This window comes from Macaca thibetana, chromosome 1 (assembly GCF_024542745.1).
Source record: "Macaca thibetana thibetana isolate TM-01 chromosome 1, ASM2454274v1, whole genome shotgun sequence".
NCBI lineage: Eukaryota > Metazoa > Chordata > Mammalia > Primates > Cercopithecidae > Macaca > Macaca thibetana.
In genome coordinates, this window is record NC_065578.1 from 189,875,303 (window position 1) to 189,894,811 (window position 19,509).

Genomic DNA, 19,509 nt, shown 5'->3' on the forward strand with positions numbered 1-19,509 from the left:
CCCTAACTATGGGAGAAACAGCACTGTACATTGGACACTGATTTGGAGCATATACAGTGTTCTGGAGAACCTTGCTCTAGCCCTGCAAGGTATTGGTACCTAGCTGGTGCTATAACTGAGTCTTCAAAAAGTCATTCTACCATTCTGTCAAACCAGCTGTTTCAGGATGGTGGGATACATGGTAAGATCAGTGAATTTCATGAGCATGGGCCCATTGACACACATCATTTTCTGTGAAGTGAGTTCTATCATCAGAAACAATGCTGTGTGAAACACCATGACAGTGGATAAGGCGTTCTGTAAGTCCACAGATGATAGTTTTCGCAGAAGCATTGTGTTCAGGGAAGGCAGGTCCATTTCCACAGTAAATGTCTATTTCAGTAAGGACCAAAAGGTTTCCCTTCCATGATGGAAGCCATTTAGTATAATCAGCCTACAACCAGGTCACTGTCTGATTCCTCTGGGGGAATGGTACCATACTGGGGACTCAGTGTTGGTCTCTGATGTTGGCAGATTGGGAAGTCAGCAGTTGTTGTCTTCAGCTAGGCCTTGGTGAGCAGAAGTTCATGTTGTTGAGCCCATGCATAACTTCATCCCTGCCACTATGGCCTCTTTTTTCATGATCCTCTTGGGCAATGTCAGGAGTGGCTGGAGAGGGAGGCTGACTATTACCCACAGAACAAGTGATCCTATCCAATTGACTATTAACATCCTCCTCTCTGAGGTCACCCTTTGGTGAGCATTCACATGGCACACAAATATCTTCATGCATTTGGCCCATTCAGAGAGGTCTGCTTCCTCTCTAAATTTCCTTGTCATCAATTTTCTAATCATGTTTCTTCCAAGTTGCTGACCATCAGCCATGGCCACAACCCATGAATCCATATATAATCACACGTCTGGCCATTTCTTCATTCAAACAAAATGAACAATCAGGTGCACTGCTCAAAGTTCTGTCCACTTGGAGGATTTCCCTTCACCACTATCCTTCAGTAGTGTTCTGGAAAAGGGCTGTAGTGCTGCAGCTGTCCAGTCTTGGGTGGTGCCTGAACATTATATAGACCTGTCTGTAAACCAAGGCTGAGTTTTCTTTTCCTCTGTCAAATGGTCATTGAGAACTCCCAGTGAAGCCATAGGTGCAGACTAGAAGAGAGAGGGTAGTATAGCAGAAGTGGGGGCAGCAGACATACTTGTGCCTTCAGGACCTGCTTGGGCCTGACCTCGTATTTACCACTTCCCTTTGATGATAGAGTGCTGCTTTGCACACCCAACTTTATGGCTTGGTGGATCAATTAACAGCCAATTCATGTTGGGGAGCTTAGGTTTCATGGTAACTTGCTGGCCTATAATTAAGCAACCAATCTTTACTAAGGCCAATAGCAGGCCAAGAGTTGTTTCTCAATAAGAGAAGTTAGCTGTGGAGTATTGCAGGGCTTTGCTCCAAAATCCTAGAGGCCTGCACTGCAATATACCTATAAGAGCCTGCCAAATCTCCAAACAGGATCCCTATCTGTCACCGTCATTTTAAGTATGGTTGGATCTGCTTAATCACCTGGCTCAATAGCAGATTAGCTTTTACATTAGCCTGGATTTATTGCAGAGACTTTTTTTGTTTGTTTGTTTGGAGCCCCACTCAAAACTAGCAGCTTTTTAAGTCACTTGGTAAATAGGTGAAAGTAACACACCTCAATGAGAAACATGTTGCCTCTAGACTCTAGCGGCCTAATAAGCACTGCACCTCTTTTTTTTTGTTGTAGGAACAGCTAGATGCCATGACTGACCTTTACTTTTTGAAGCAATGTCTCCCACATGCCTCATACCACTGTATCCCTAAAAATTTCACAAGTGAAAGCACCTGAATCTTTACTGGATTTATTTCCCACCCTCTGATGTGCAAATGTCTTACCAATAGTACTTCTTCTTGATCAGTAGTTCCAGTTGGCACAATGTCATCAATGTAATGGACCAATGTGATATCTTGTGGAAGGGAAAAGCAATCAAAATCCCCACAAACTAAATTGTGACACTGGGTCAGAGAGAGTTGTTATGCCCCTGAGGTAGACAGTGAAGGTAGATTTCTGGCCTTGTGGGCTCAAACTGCTTGAAACTGCTTCTGGTGGTCTTAGATTATAGACATAAAGAAAAAGGCATTTGCCTGATCAATAGCTGCATACCAGGTACCAGGGAATGTGATGATTTTGTCAAGCAATGAAACCACATCTAGTACAGCAACTCCAATTGGAGTCACCATCTGCATAAACTTAAAATAATCCACTGTAATTCTCTGAGATCCACCTGTCCTTTGCACAGCCAAAATAGGCAAATTGAATGGGAGTGTGGTGGAAATCACCATCCCCGTGTCTTTCAAATCTTTAATTGTGGTAGTAATCTCTGTAATCCTTCAGGAATCCAGTATTGCTTCTGGTTTACTGTTTTCCTAGGTAAGGTAGTTTCAGGGGCTTCCACTTGGCCTTTCCCACCATAATAGCCTCGTAGGGATTTGTGAACTACTGAGTATGTCCGTCTTAATTATGCATTCTAGAACTGGGAAAATAACCACACGATGGGGGCAGGACCCACTGTGCCCACTGTGAGATGGACCAGAGCTACAACAGTATTGATTACCATATCTTCATAAGCCCCTACTGTGGCTGAGGGATCAAAGTCATGTTTTGGGTCTCCTGGAAAATTATTGTCAGTTCAGAGCCAGTGTTCAGTAGTCCTGGAAAAGTCTGATTATTTCATTTCCCCCAATCTATAGTTACCTTGGCTAAATGCTGTAGGTTACTTTAGGGAAGGCTGGTAGAAATAGTAACAGTATATATTTTAAGCAGTGTACCAGAGTTCTTCCTCTAGAAGACCTACCTCTTAATTGAAGGGATTCTGGTCTGTTAACTGGTTTAAATCTAGAAATGATGGAGGGGCCATGACCCTGTGTTTTTCTGATTCAGATTAGACTTTTGTTCACTTGACCTAGAACATTTCTGCTTATATAGATCAAGTAACAATTTACTCAAATTTAGTATGTTTCCCATCTATTTCATTTCTAGTTGGTGCCTGAGGTGTGCCTTACTGCTGCCTTGACTCCGCTGTTTATTATGGTAATCACATCCCCCTTGCCTTTGGCTGCTGACTGCCACCCCAGGATCAATTAGCTCCATTGCATTTAGGTATCCTAATCCAGTGGGGGCTGTTTCTACTGTAATGTCTGGCCCACAGAGAAGAATGATCACAGAGCTCTTCAAAGATGCCAGGGCTCCTCTCACAAATTTATTTCTCACAGTCGTAGTGAAAGATGTGTCTTCTAGAGCCTCTGATTATGGGTGAGTAGATCTTAAGTAACACATCCACTCTAACTTTCCAATCTCCTTAAACCTTTGAATCTCTTCCTCTACATTGAAAGAAGGCAGGTCTGGCATTTCCACCTTGCTCTCTGTGGGCCACTGGTCCATGTTTCATCTAACCAACTAAGCAAGCAGTTAGAGTCAGAGAGTTTCTTAACTCCCTGAGCTGCAACATTAAATGAAGAGTCTCTGCTTGGTGAGCTCATATCAATAAATTTGGCCTGATTCAATTTATGTTTCCTCCACCATTATCCCACAACCTCAGTATCCATTCCTACACATGTTCCTCTGATTTCTGCTTGTATAAATGAGAAAACTTGAGTAGTTCTTTTGGAGTGCAGACCACCTCCTCTTGGGTCATACTTTGTACTTTACCTTTAGGGACCTGCTGGGATTTAAGTCTAGTTACAAGTCTAGAAGCAAAGAGGTGGTGGGAGTGGGTCCCCTGAGGGGAACCAGCATTTCTTGAAAGGCAACTGCCTCAAGGGGGACCATTACAATTTTCTAGGCAATACAAGGATAATTCTCTCATACTGCAGTGGAGATACCTCCTCCACTGGCAAAGAAGACTTATCAGTTTAGGGACCTAGTGTCCCAAGCTTCATCAGGGTCTTCTCATACATCCCCATTCCAACTTTCAGGATTTCATTACTTCCTAATCATTTTAACAGTAGACACTCTATAGACCTGAAAGTTCAACTTGTGTTGTAATTCAGCCAGTTGTAGGATGAGATTCTATGCTTAATTTTAATCAATCTCAGCTCTGTGACTACAGAACATAGGGAACTCTGTTAGGGCAAATATAGAAGCTTTTACATTATTTGCACAGTTTAAGCAGAGAACTTAGGCTCATTGTTTTCTTTTACCTTGGTAGGATCAACTCGCCAATGTCATTGTATTCTTTAATTTGAGAACAATAACTGAAATATGTAGTCACTTAGATCCTTGCATCTTATAAGTGGTTATCTGGGAGTATTTAATGAAGATATTTTGTGTCTCTCTATTGCCAGATTTTGCTATGACTGTTAGTCTTCTCTTTACCACTAAAAATAGTCACTAGCATCTTTAATCAGATTAGAGAGCCAATTCCAGAAACCCCACAACCAATTAAGAAAATTAATCCTTAGCGTTCTGTTTCCTTAGAACCAATCTTAGTACCAAAATTCATTTTTCAGGGTTCACCACAGAAAAAGAACTAGTAGGATTAATTAATTAATTAATTAATAGGAATTTTGCTCACATGATTATGGAGGCTGACAAGTCTTACGATCTGCAAAGTGGGTGAGTTAGCAAGCTGAAGACCCTGGAGAACCCTGAAACCTGGAGAATGCTGAACCCTGCTGATATAGTTCTAATATGAGTCTGAAGGTCAGCAAACCAGGAGAGCTGATGTAGCTGGAGTCCAATGGCCAGCAGACTTGAGACACAGGAAAAGCCTATGTTTCAGTTTGAGTCTATCTTAGTCAGCTCATGCTGTCATAACAAAATACCATAGACTGTGTGGTTTAGACAACAGAAATTTTTTTCTCACTCTTCTGGTGGCTGAAAGTCTGAGATCAGGGTTCCTGAATGGTAGGGTTCTGCTGAGAGACCTCTTCTTGGCTTGTAGGTGGCTGCCTTCTGGCTGTGTCCTCACGAGTTGGAGGGAGAGGGGTTCTGGTTTCTCCTCTTCTTATCTCCTCTTCTTATGATGGGAATAGAACACTATTCCCATCATGGTGGCCCCATCCACACGATCTCATTTAATACCCTCTCAACGGCCCCACCTCCAAAGACCATCACATTATGGGTTAGGGCTTCAGCACATGAGTTTTGGGGGATACCAACATTCAGTCTATAGCAGAATCTGGAAATGGGAAAAACCGATGTCTCAACGTGAAGGCAGCAGGTAGGGGGAATTCCTTCTGACTTGCAAGAGGGTCAGCTTTTATGTTTTTTTCAGGCCTTCAGCTGATTGGATGGGGCCCGTCCACATTAGGGAGGGCAATTTGCTTTATTCAGACTACTAACTCAAGTGTTAATTTATCCAGAAGCACCCTCACAGACACACCCAGAATAAGGCTTGCCAGAATATCTGTGTACCCTGTGCCCAGTCATACTGAAACATACAATTAACTACACCTACCCTAACCACCCTTCCTTTGTTGCCCGTTGTGTCCTGAAGACCTTTCCATTTCTTCTGATCCATATCTTTATCCTGGCCACTGCATGATATCACATGTAATTTTGAATGAACAGAATTGTCTGGGATTCTTTACTGGTTATTTGTGTTGTGTCATTTACTAAATTCTAAATTTGTAGATGGTGATGGCAGAGATTTTATTTACTAAACAAGAGATGTATATTTTCTGTATCCTCCTCAATGGAAAGCAAGTGGATGTGCAACAAATGTTTATTTATGTATTTATTTATTTTTTGGAGACGGAGTCTTGCTCTGTCGCCCAGGCTGGAGTGCAGTGGACTGATCTTGGTTCACTGCCTCCCAGGTTCAAGGGATTCTCCTGCCTCAGCCTTCCGAGTAGCTAGGACTACAGGTGCATGCCACCACGCATGGCTAATTTTTTGTATTTTTAGTAGAGATGGGATTTCACCATATTGATCAGGCAGGTCTTTAACTGCTGACCTCGTGATCCCCTGCCTTGGCCTCCCAAAGTGCTGGGATTACAGATGTGAGCCACTGCACCCGGCCCAACAAATGTTTATTTTATTTTAATTAATTAATTAATTTAGAGACAGAGTCTTGCTCTGTCACCCAGGCTGGAGTGCAATGGCACGTCTCAGCTCACTGCATCCTCCACCTCCTGGGTTCAAGCAGTTCTCCTGCCTCAGCCTCCTGAGTAGCTACACATTCAATCCATTTGGAGAGCATGTTTTTGACCAGTTGGTTTCCCAGGAAGGCAGCTAGGGAAAGTGAGTGTTAGTAAGTTTGAATCAGACAAGGGTTTCTTAGTCTTTGCCTCAGCCCTTGTGCAGCAACTCACTCCTGGGGCTATGGGCTAGGACAGAAAGGGAAGGACTACTTTCCTTCCTCACTCTTGCTGAGTGAGAGGAGCTGAATCAGAGGACAGTGAACTTCCTCTCAGGATTACAGTCATTCAGGCATACCTAGGAGATGTCCCTAGGCCCCAGACATTGCTTGAGAAGCTGGGAGTAGCTTACATTTGTCTAAGGCAGGGTTTCTCAACCTTATCACTATTGGCATTCGGGCTGGGTAATTTTTTTTGTTTTAAGAAGCTGTCCTGTACATTGTAGGATGTTAAGCAGCACCCATGGCCTGGACCAGTTACTAGATGCCAAGTAGCACCTGCACTCTGAGATATGACAACCAAAAATGTCTCCAGATATTGACCAATATGTCCTGGGAACAAAAGCATTTCAGAACCACTGATCTTGAGCTTTGTTATTTGCAAAGCAGTTTCACCTGTTATCATGTCTGAGTGACATTATAGCTCTGTGAATCAGGCAGAAATCTGTTCTTTTCTCTATTTTACACAGTTGGTCAAGTGGCAGGAAAAGAAACGGAACTCAAATCTTCTGACTGCAAACTTTTTCTCTTTATCTTAAGGCTCCTAGAGATAAGTAAGTAAAAGTGATAGTAACTTGCCTCCGGAAGGAGATGCCAATTTTGAGTTGAAGAACAAAAATCTTTGTTAAATTTCAAAAGTTTTGACGAAGGGACACCATTAACTACTTTGCTATTTTCATATGTTGGCTCTTAACTTTATTTTGATGAACTTTCATTTAGTCCTTTTGAAAGGAAAGTAATTTAGATTTCCTTTCTGAAGTGCCTAGTTTTATTTTTGACTACTAAGGTTTCCAAATCTTTCACGTCCTAATAAAACGTGTTCACTTCCTCTTGAAGATGCGTCATTGTGATAACAGTGTGTATGTACCTTCCCAGTGGTGTTTTCCAAGAAAACCAAAATACAATACTGCTTTTAAAAACAGAAGTTTGCAGTAATTGTTATTGAGACTCGATCTGAAAACTGGAAGTACTGAAATACGAGTTTGAAAGGCACAACATTTCTGAGACTATAAATCTTCTACTTTCTGTGTTTTGAAAAGAAGAAGGCTGGGCACAGTGGCTCATCCCTATAATCCTAGCACTTTGGGAGGCTGAGGCAGGCGGATCACCTGAGGTCAGGAGTTCAAGATCAGCCTAAACCTCGTCTCCACTAAAAATACAAAAATTAGCCGGGCGTGGCGGCAGGCGCCTGTAATCCCAGCTCCTCAGGAGGCTGTGGCAGGAGAATCGCTTGAACCTGGCAGGTGGAGGTTGCAGTGAACCGAGATTGCGCCATTGCATTCCAGCCTGGGCGACAAGAGCGAAACTGTCTCAAAAAAAAAAAAGAAGAAAGAAGTATATTATTTTAAATTGGTATCTGGAGGTAAAGAACTATAATTTGCTAAGTAGGGGGTAAGAATATACTGAAGTTTGACATTTTGGTAACTAGATTAAAACACATCTTTTCGTATCTATATTTCTTCTCCTTTGCAATGAACTTTCACTATGCTTAGATATCAGATTTAAAATTCATGATTTTGGAACCACATTGTTAGTCATAATTAATAATTATTAATATCCAGTTAGGACCTACTTTGTGCTCTACTGTATTTCAGGAGCTTCAGTTTTTCAGGGAGGCAGGGTGCTGAAGCACAGGATATGATTTAGCAAGTTGGCAACATCTGCTTTTTCTGTTAGAAAAGGCTTTGACCTTTTCCAGATGCTGGACATTTTGCAAATTATGTAGCCTCTTTGAACCTCAGTTTTATGACTTATAAAATTAGGTATTAATTATTTTGTGAAAACTAATGAAAAAATTATGTGCAAGCATATTAATATTAACTTAGTATCAATATAATAATTTATTAACAAAAACATAACAATAAATAATACATAATTAGTATTGTCAATTATTAATTAATACTTAGTATTAAAATAGTGATGTGAAATAAAAGTAAAAATTAGTGAAAGCATCATTAATACCAATATTAATTAACATTAATAGTAATGATTATTTTTGAGTATGTTGAATTGCTTTTGAACACTTACGAACATTTCTAGTCAACAAGATGGGTTGCTATTTGAGGATTTCCCTATTTTTCTCCAGATTGGATTTGTTTATTTTTTATATTTTTAATTTGTGGTTTTATTTTTGAAAGTACCAGCGTTACTCCCCTATGGCCTGAACAAATCCTATGGACAGGCGCTGATCTGTTTACATTACACAAATGACTGGAGAAAGGGTAGAGTTTATGCATCACTGATTACATTTATTTTGGGAAAAGCGTCTAGACTACAGGTGATGATGCCGGCATTTTTAAGGAAGTGCACAACTAAATTGTTGAGTCTGGTATATCTCAGTAAAATGTTCCTGCGCTTTTTTTTTGTTTTTGTGGTTGAGACTCAAATGTCTCATGATTAAAAAAAAAACACATGTTTCTTCTTGAAGTTTCTTAGCGGTAACACAGAAGACTGTTTACAGATAACAGAACCTCTCCTACTGCCTAGCATCTATTGGGTCTCAATAATTGCCTATTGAACTGAAGAAGGTTCTCATGTTACATGAAGTTTGTTACAGTTGTTAAGTTTGTTTTCCACTTGTATATGAGGTGAAAAAAATCCCCTAAAACCATGCCCTAATAGACAACTATATCTAATTTTGTATTGCTTTTCTTTTTTTTGGTATTTTATACATTATTATAACCACAGTACGTTTTCTGTTTTCACTCTGCTTTTGTAGTTGACCCTCCTTAACCATGGGCTTTGCATCTGTTGGTTCAACCAACTGTAGATAAAAAGTATTTAAAAAAATTGCATCTGCACTGAACATGTACAGGCTATTTTTCCTTGTCATCGTCATTCCCTAGACAATACAGTATAACAAGTATTTACATACAATTTCCATTGTATTAGGTAGTATAGGTAATCTAGACATGATTTAAAGTATATGAGAGGATGTACATACGTTATATGCAAATACAATGCCATTTTATATCAAGGACTTGAGCATCTGTGAATTCTGGTGTCACTGGGAGGTCCTGGAACCAATCCCCAAAGGATACAGAGGGACAACTGTACTTTAATATTACAACATAAGCATTTTTGTTGTTCTTTCAGGCATAATTTTAAAAAGATGCATAATAGTTTATTTAGTAGATACCCTACACTTTGTATAATTGTTTATCTGTTATTGGGCACTTGAGTTGCTTTCCAATATTTTTGATGTTACAAAAATGCTGCAGTGAACATATTTACATAGAAGGCAATTTTCATTAGTATTTCATCATCTTTAGTTAAAATGGCTTTCCATGTGTGGAATTACTGGGCCAAAAGGCAAAAAACATTTTTAAGGTACAAAACATTTTTTTTTTTCTGAAGCACAAAAGTTTCTAATTTTAATTAAATTGAAGTTTAATTTATCTGCTTTTTTTTCTTTAGCTGTTTGGGTTTTTGGTATCATAACACAGAGAAAAATGGACTAAACCAAAGTCGTGACAAAATACATCTACGTTTTCTTCTAACAGTTTATTTATTTATTTATTTTTATTTTACTTTAAGTTCTGGGATGCATGTGCAGAATGTGCAGGTTTGTTATATAGGTATACTTGTGCCATGGTGGTTTGCTACAACTATCAACCCATCTTCTAGGTTTTAAGCCCCACATGCCTTAGCTATTTGCCCTAATGCTCTCCCTTCCCTTGCCCCCTGCCCCCTAACAGCTAATGCATATGGGGCTTAAAACCTAGACGTTTCCCTCTGTGTGTCCAGGTTCTCATTGTTCAACGCCCACTTATGAGTGAGAACATGTGGTGTTTGGTTTTCTGTTCCTGTTAGTTTGCTGAGAATGACGGCTTCCAGCATCATCCACGTCCCTGCAAAGGACATGAACTCATTCTTTTTTATGACTGCATAGTATTCTATGGGTGTATATGTGCCACATTTTCTTTATCCAGTCTATTATTAATGGGCATTTGGGTTGGTTCCAAGTCTTTGCTATTGTAAATAGTGCTGCAATAAACATACGTGTGCATGGGCCTTTATAGTAGAATGATTTAGAATCCTTTGGGTATATACTCAGTAATGGGATTGCTAGGTCAAATGGTATTACTGGTTCCAGATCGCTGAGGAATCACCACATTGTCTTCCACAATGGTTGAACTAATTTACACTCCTACCAACAGTGTAAAAGCATTCCTATTTCTCCACATCCTCTCCAGCATCTCTTGTTTCCTGACTTTTTAATAATCACCATTCTGACTAGCGTAAGATGGTATCTCATTGTGGTTTTGATTTCCATTTCTCTAATGACCAGTGATGGTGAGTCTTTTTTATATCTATTGCCTGCATAAATCTCTTCTCTTGAGAAGTGTCTGTTTATATCCTTTGCCCACTTTTTGATGGGGTTGTTTTTTTTTTTTTTTTTTTTTTTGTAAATTTGTTTAAGTTCTTTGTAGATTCTAGATATTAGACTTTTGTCAGATGGGTATATTGCAAAAATTTTCTCCCACTCTGCAGGTTGCCTGTTCATTCTGATGATAGTTTCTTTTGCTGTGCAGAAGCTCTTTAGTTTAACTAGATCCCATTTGTCAATTTTGGCTTTTGTTGCCACTGCTTTTGGTGTTTTAGTCATGAAGTCCTTGCCCATGCCTATGTCCTGAATGGTATTGCCTAGGTTTTCTTGTAGGGTTTTTAGGGTTTTGGGTTTTACATTTAAATCTTTAATCCATCTTGAATTAATTTTTATATAAGGTGTAAAGATATCCTGCTGATTTCAGTTTTCTGCATATGGCTAGCCGGTTTTCCCAACACCATTTATTAAATAGGGAATCCTTTCCCCATTGCTTGTTTCTGTCAGATATGTCAAAGATCAGATGTTTGTAGATGTGTGATGTTATTTCTGAGGCCTCTGTTCTGTTCCATTGGTCTATACATCTGTTTTGGTACCAGTACCATGCTGTTTTTGATACTGTAGCCTTGTAGTGTAGTTTGAAGTCAGGTAGCACGATGCCTCCAGCTTTGTTCTTTTTGCTTAGGATTTTCTTGGCTATATGGGCTCTTTTTTGGTTTCATATGAAATTTAAAGTAGTTTTTTTCTAATTCTGTGAAGAAAGCCACTGGTAGTTTATTGGGAATAGCAATGAATCTATAAATTACTTTGGGCAGCATGGCCATCTTCACAATATTGATTCTTCCTATCCACGAGCATGAAATGTTTTTCCATTTGTTTGTGTCCTCTCTTATTTCCTTGAGCAGTGATTTGTAGTTCTCCTTGAAGAGGTCCTTCACGTCCCTTATAAGTGTATTCCTAGGTATTTTATTCTCTTTGTAGCACTTGTGAATGAGAGTTCACTCATGAGTTGGCTCTCTATTATTAGCGTATAGGAATGCTTGTGATTTTTGCACATTGATTCTGAATCCTGAGACTCTGCTGAAGTTCCTTATCAGTTTAAGGAGTTTTTGGGCTGAGATGATGGGGTTTTCTAAATATACTATCATGTCATCTGCAAACAGAGACAATTTGACTTTCTTTCTTCCTATTTGAATACCCTTTATCTCTTTCTCTCGCCTGATTGCTCTGGCCAGAACTTCCAATACTATGTTGAATAGGAGTGGTGAGAGAGGGCATCCTTGTCTTGTGCCGGTTTTCAAAGGGAATGCTTCTAGCTTTTGCCCAATGCCATGATATTTGCCATGGGTTTGTCATAAATAGCTCTTATTATTTTGAGATATGTTTCATCAATACCTAGTTTATTGAGAGTTTTCAGCATGAAGGGATGTTGAATTTTATCGAAGGCCTTTTCTGCATCTATTGAGATTATCATGTGGTTTTTGTCGTTGGTTCTGTTTATGTAATGGATTACGTTTATTGATTTGCATATGTTGAACCAGCCTTGCATTCCAGGGATGAAGCTGGCTTGATTGTGGTGAATAAGCTTTTTGATGTCCTGTTGAATTCAGTTTGCCAGTATTTTATTGAGGATTTTTGTATCCATGTTCATCAGGGATATTGGCCTGAAATTTTCTTTTTTGTTGTGTGTCTCTGCCAGGTTTTGGTATCTCCATCCAGTTTTGTGCCCTCGATGAAGAGGAGTTGCGATCATTTGGGGGAGAGGAGTTGCGATCATTTAGAGGAGAAGAGGCATTCTGGTTTTTGGAATTTTTAGAATTTCATGCTGGTTTTTCCTCATCTTTGTGGATTTATCTACCTTTGATCTTTGAGGTTTATGACCTTTGGTTGGGGTTTTTGTGGGGGAGATCTTTTTTGTTGATGTTGCTGTTCTTGCTTTCTGTTTGTTAGTTTTTCTTCTAACAGGCCCCTTTTCTGCAGGTCTGCTTCAGTTTGCTGGAGGTCCACTCCAGACCCTGTTTCCCTGGGTATCACCAGTGGAGGCTGCAGAACAGCAAAGATTGCTGCCTGCTCTTTTCTCTGGAAGCTTCGTCCCAGAAGGGCACCGGCCTGATTCCAGACGGAGCTCTCCTGTATGAGGTGTCTATCAACCGCTGTTGGGAGGTCTCTCCCAGTCAGAAGGCATAGGGGTCAGGGACCCACTTGAGGAGGCAGTCTGTCCCTTAGCAGAGCTGGTGCACAGTCCTGGGAGAATCACCCTTGTCAGGATCAGCTGTTCTCTTCAGAGTCAGCAGGTACGAAAGATTAAATCCGCTGAAGCTGTGTCCACAGTCGTCCCTTCCCCCAGGTGCTCTGTCGCAGGCAGATGATAGGTTTATCTGTAAGCCCCTGACTGGGGCTGCTGCCTTTCCTTCAGAGATACCCTGCCCAGTGAGGGGGAATCTAGAGAAGCAGTCTGGCCACAGTCTCTTTGCTGTGCTGTGGTGAATTCTGCCCAGTCCAAACCTCCCAGACCCCTTAGCACTGTCAGGGGAAAACCGCCTACTAAAACTCTGTAATGGCGAGTACTCCTCACCCCACCAAGCTCGGTAGTCCCAGCTTGACTTCAGACTTCTGTGCTGGTGGTGAGAATTTCAAGCCAGTGGTTCTTATCTTTCTGGGCTCCATGGGATTGCGACCCACTGAGTGAGACCACTTGGCTCCCTGGCTTCAGCCCCCTTTCCAGGTCAGTGAATGGTTCTCTCTCACTGGTTTTTCAGGCACCACTGGGGTACAAACAAACTCCTGCAGCTAGCTCAGTGTCTGCCCAAACAACTGTCCAGTTTTGTGTTTGAGACCTAGGACCCTGGTGGTATAGGCACATGAGGGAATCTCCTGATCTCAGTTGGAAATGCAGAAATCACCCACCTTCTGCATTGGTCTTGCTGGGAGCTGCAGACTGAAGCTGTTCCTATTCGGTCATCTTGGACACCTTCTCTGGTACAAAACATTTTTAAGTCTTTTGATGCATATAGCCAAATTGCATTCTGAAAGGTTTTTATAGCTATTCATATAAATTATTGCTTTCTTACCCTTACCAGAACTAGGTATTTCCATTAAAGTTTTTCTGGTATATAGAAATATATTCCAATATTTTAGTATGCATATTATTAAATATTGATGAGGTTGAAATTTGAAAAGTATGTTTTGTTGATCATTTGAATTTCCTTTGAGAATTTTCCATTCTCTTCCCCCATATCCTTGACCTTAAGAATGCCTACCTTGCTCTGCTCTATTAGTGAACTAATGGCTTTAGTAGTGAATTGTTCATAGAGAAAGGAAAGGGAAGAAGGAGAGAATGAGTTTTCTATTTAAAAATGAGAAACAGACCTCATTTGGAGATTTTATAGTTATGTGTCTACTACAGGCGTGTGCCACCACGCCCAGCTAACTTTTTGTATTTTTAGTAGAGATGGTGTTTCACCATGTTGGTCAGGCTATTCTTGAACTCCTGACCTCGTGATCTGCCCGCCTTGGCCTCCCAAAGTGTTGGGATTACAGGCGTGAGCCACTGCACCCAGCCAATTCTTTAAACAATTGGTAGTAATTTTATTTGCCTAATATAAAGACTGGAAATGTATATATTTACAAATAGCCAACCAATTGTCCAGCTACTACATGTTGAAGTGCCCTTTTTCTTTCTCAGTGATTTGTGATCCTTCCTTTATAAAGTTTGTGTGGTGTGTATTTTTGAGCCATTTGTTCTATCCTAATGACATTTACCAGTATTCGTAATTACTGTAATATTTATAATTTGTACTGATGGTGGTGTTAGTTTCCGTTTACATTTCTTACTTTTCAGAGATAACTTTTCAAAACACTGTAATTGCCTATTTTTTCTCTGGGATGGACATCAGAATATTTTTTAAATTGCCCTCTCTCACTGAAAAACCCTATTGATACTTTAATTGGAATTTTGTCAAAATCTACAGTTAGTATCAGAATTGAACTTTAAAAATAGAATTTGGTTTTCCTATCCAGGAATAATATATTTCTTTCCATTCATTGCAGGGCTTTTTTGTATGGTTTTGTGGTTTTATAGTTTCTTCATGTGGATGTTTTGTTCAAACTATTTCTTAAGTATTATATTTTGTTGCTATTATAAATTAAATGCCTTTTTTTCTAATCTAGTTTCTTTCTTTTAAATACTACTGTTAATTACACATGTAATAATTAAAGACATCCCCTGGGTGGGGTGAAGGACCATTGTTACACATAAGGGTGTATCTTTGACTCTCCATTGTTAATCCTAGCACCATCACCAGATATGCATAGTAATCACACTTGATCTTAGCCAAAAGGCCAAGAAGCGTATTGAGTAATCAAATGACCATACAGATTACCATACAGGTATCATCATGCTGTTTCCTTTGGATTTGTATTGTATACTTATAGAACATATTTAACATGGTGTTGATGGTGGTATTCAGCTGGTGGATGGGCAGTCATGTATCTGGCTCCTTGGTAGAGATGCCTAAAGTCTAGGCTCAGTTGGAACAGTTCACCAGAACATATACGTGGCTTCTCCAGCACAGTGGTCTCAAGTTATTTGACCTCTAACATGGCAGCTCAAAGCTCCCAGAGAGGGTTCCAAGAGGCCCAGAAACTGCAACGATTTTTATGACTAGTTTCAGAAGTTGCAGAATGACATATAAGCAACGTTTTGTTGGTTATGTAAGTCACTAAAACTAGCCTAGATTCACAGAGGTGGGACTCTCAATGAGAGCTGCAGCAAAGAATCTGGGCTATCTTCATTATTCCAGATGGATCATAGTCCTAAATATTAAAGATAAAACAAAGCTTTTAGAGGGGAACATGGCAGAAAATCTCCATGACCTTGTAAAAATTTCTTTTGTCTAGTACAACAATTACATGTCAGTTTTAAGAAATATGACCTTGTAAAAATTTCTTTTGTCTAATACCATGATTACATGTCAGTTTTAAGAAATAAATAAAATATTTAAAATGAAAAAACTAAAGCCACCACATTTTTTTGGTCTACTAATTTGTTTTTCTTATATTTTGCAAATATATAATGGATTGGGGGAAAATGGCCTTTCACCACAGATGGTTTGAGAAACATTGATGCATACCACATTGAAATATAATAAATCCTTGGTAGATGTTTATTTTAACACATAAAGTAATCATGGTGTGGTCTGGCAGGAAGTTGCTTCACAAGTTTTCTTCTAGATCTAAAGTTTTTTTTACTTGGAAAAAGTCTTTGTTCTGAAATATCTCTGTATATTCTGTGTTATTGAGGAACTTCTGAGTACAAAGTATTTTAGAAAAAATTGGTACAATCTTTTCATCCCATCTAACCAAGTTTTCCCCTTTATTATAAATTAATTTATTTAAATACAAGCTATGTACATTTAAGGTGAAAACGATGTTTCGACATACATATCTACAGTGAGATGATTACTAGAATTAAAGTAATTAATATATTTATCTCAAGCATATATGGTCAACTTATTTTTGACAAGGTTGCTAAGCATACACAATGAGGAAGGGTAGTCTTTTGAATAAGCAGTGTTGAGTAAACTGGATATCCACATGTTGAGTAAACTGGATATCTACATGCAAAAGAATAAAACTGGAATTTTATCCTACATCAGATACAATAAACTCAAAATGGATTAAAATCTTAAATGCAAGACCTAAAACCATGAAACTACTGGAAAAAACAAGAAAAAAGCTTGACGTAGGCCTTGACAACAAGTCTTTTGATATGAAATCAAAAGCTCAGGCAGCAAAAGCAAAAATAAGCAAGTGGGACTACATCAAACTACGAAGCTTCTGCGCAGCAAAGGAAAAAATCAACAAAAGGAAAAGGCAACCTATAGATTGGAAGAAAATATTTGCAAACCATCTGTTAAGGGGCTAATATCCAAAACATTTCAGGAATTCAAACAACTCAACAGCAACAAAACAAACAATCTGACACAATTTTGGTAAGCTATTCAGTGATCAAACTCTAAGTTTAAATATGATTAATCCAGAAAGACAGAAGTATCTTTCCTGCTCTTAGAAAATTGCCAAAGATTCCATTTTCTCACCCAAAGTAGCCTCCCTTTAATCGTGTGTCCTTACAATTTAGGGTATACTTGAATGATACTTTTTTTTGCCTCCACATATGGTTGCAGTATGATTTCATGGGGTTTTCTAAATCTTCAGTAGTCTTTTATTGAAGTAACAAGCTGTGGTTAACACAAATAGATGAAGAACTCCCCTGTGATTTTTTTATCTGATATTCTTTTTTCTTTGATGTCTAGACTTTACCCTTAAAGATGATAATACTTTTATTCTATAAGGAAACAAATGGAATGTCTGATTTATTGAAACAGCTTTTATGGGGATTGAAATAGGGAGGTATTGAAATAGCAGATTGATTTTTAAAATCCTCTTACCATCCATTCCATGCATGTGACTGTAGTGAATTTTATATCTTAATTGACCTAACTCAGCAAGTACTCAGGCTGGCCAGAATTTTTTATTGATCTAAATCTTGGTAATTTCAAATCACAGATGAAGAGCACAGAGAAGACTGAGGTCACACGTAAAAAGTGGAAAACAAAAATATTAGTCTCTAATGACCTTGTTTTCTGTTTTCATCTCTCATCGTTCCTCATATTTCTTTGGCATTAGATACTGTTGAAACCTTCCACCTTGAGTTTCCACTGTGTTGGTTCACCCTGCTGCCCTTGCCCCAATTCTCCTACCATTTAACCGTGGCCATAGCTAATGTTCAGTGCTATGGCCAAACATTATACCAATTGTACTTCACTTGGGAGAGAGTGGCTTTGACTATCAGATGAATGGCTCTTTGAGGGGGTTAGTATCTCCAGCTCTGATGCCATTCAGCACTCTTTCCTCTGTGTCTCTGTCTACAAGTTCAGCATTGCAGCATGATGCAAAGAAATACTGGAGTTTCCTGATTATCAAATATTCAATAATTTAGCTTAATTGTTTTCTTTTTTCAGCAGTGACTGCATCTCTATCTTTTGCCTTCCAGGGCCTGTGCCACATAATAGAAAGAAAATAGAGATTACAGAGAAAGTAATTGCTCTCAAGGAGCTCAAATTCCAGTGATGCATGCACAGAATGAAACACATTAGATAATAGAAGTATGCAAAATGGGTGTGCTGTGGAAACAGAGAAGGAAGTTGGACATCATCAAATGGAGGGCACTGAAGGCTGATAGAATAGTGTGAGCAGAGGCCGTAGCATATGTAGCCTGCTTGAGGGCTAGCAAGTATTCTCATGGTTTTGTAGACTGAGAAATGAAACAAAATTAAGAGCTCAAGAATGGGAAGAATGGTGTAAAATAGAAATCACAAGTAGTAAATTTTAGAATTTTTACCACGATTATAAAACAAAATGTATGCAATAGTTCTTAGATACGTAATGTAAGAAGAAACAGAATAATCATTGGGATCAGAACATTCAGTTAGAGGTTTGTGAGACAGGCAAAGGGGAGGTCACCATATTTCACAGATGGAAATCATTTTAGATTTTGATTTAGAAATGTGGGTTTAAGTGTATTTTTTGTAATTTTTATTATGTAAAGATGACAATAGGATATGTAGAATGTATGACTAAGAAATCACTAGAAAAGAAGAAAAACCTAATACAAGTCAATGCAGCAAAATATATGATTATATGTTAGGGAAAAGGCAAGAAGTAAAAAAATAGAAAGCATATAATAATATGATGGTAGTCACATCTGACATATCACTTAGAGGAACTAATATGAATATTTCAAATGTCCCTATCATAAGACAAGTATTCCCAGGCTGGGCTCTAAACACAAAATTCAAACATTACTATTTACATACAATAAGTATACCTAAACCTAGGTGACTAGACAGTTCAAAATAAGGTGTGAGCGTGGCCTTTTTATAAAAGTGTGTATAATATACTAAGAGAGAAGATACACTTTCCATGAGTGATGAAAATTGACAAGTAATTAAGAGAAATATTGATAATCTATATAAAAATATCTTGGATCCTCAGAGAGATTATTGAAATATTGATAATCTATATAAGAATATCTTGGATCCTCAGAGAGATTATTGAAAGGAGTATGCTCCTTTAGAAAAAGAAGAAAAACCCAGAGAAAATCTAAAGCACTGGGAGAATTTCTTGTAAATAAAGTGTCTTGTACATTTTTTGGAGAATAGAGCTATGAAGCATCACTAACATATGAGAGATGATAAAATATACTACTATAATTAAATGTGTTACTGCTTAGGATGTGGCAAAATTAAAGGTATTTGTAAATCTGATATTCCAAAAGAATTCTCAAGCCACGTAGACACAGAATGCATATAGTTTAAAACAAAACTGAATTGCCTTATTCAATTGAGAATGTTAGGTTTTATTTATGTTCCTAATGAATTATTTATTATCTTTAAACTTTCTATTAAAATGCTAAATATCTAATATATCCATATAAAACATCGCATAAAAACTGGATGGCAAATGATAAATCAGAAGAAAAAAGTAGATTGTATAATGGGCAATGACTTGATATCCTTAATGTATCAAGATCTTTTATGTAGGGGGGACCATTTTCTCCTTCTCCCAAAATCCTGACATTGGTTACTAAGGTAGAAATTTCAACTATTTAGTAGAAAAGTGAAGGGAATGTCCACTACTACATTCTGAAACCTTTGGGGAGATTGAGAGAAAGAATTGTGAGGCAGGGCTGCCACTTGCTCAGGGCTGTGCATCTGTGCCTGCAAATGGGGCTGAAACTCAGCTGAATCTGC

At 38.6% G+C, this 19,509-nt stretch overlaps 1 protein-coding gene across 1 annotated transcript in view; it reads left to right on the top strand.

The window, feature by feature from the left end:
* Positions 1 to 19,509, top strand: part of TNFSF4 (TNF superfamily member 4) — a 218,402-nt gene that overhangs the window by 48,998 nt on the left and 149,895 nt on the right. The gene's annotated exons all lie outside the window — the stretch shown is intronic.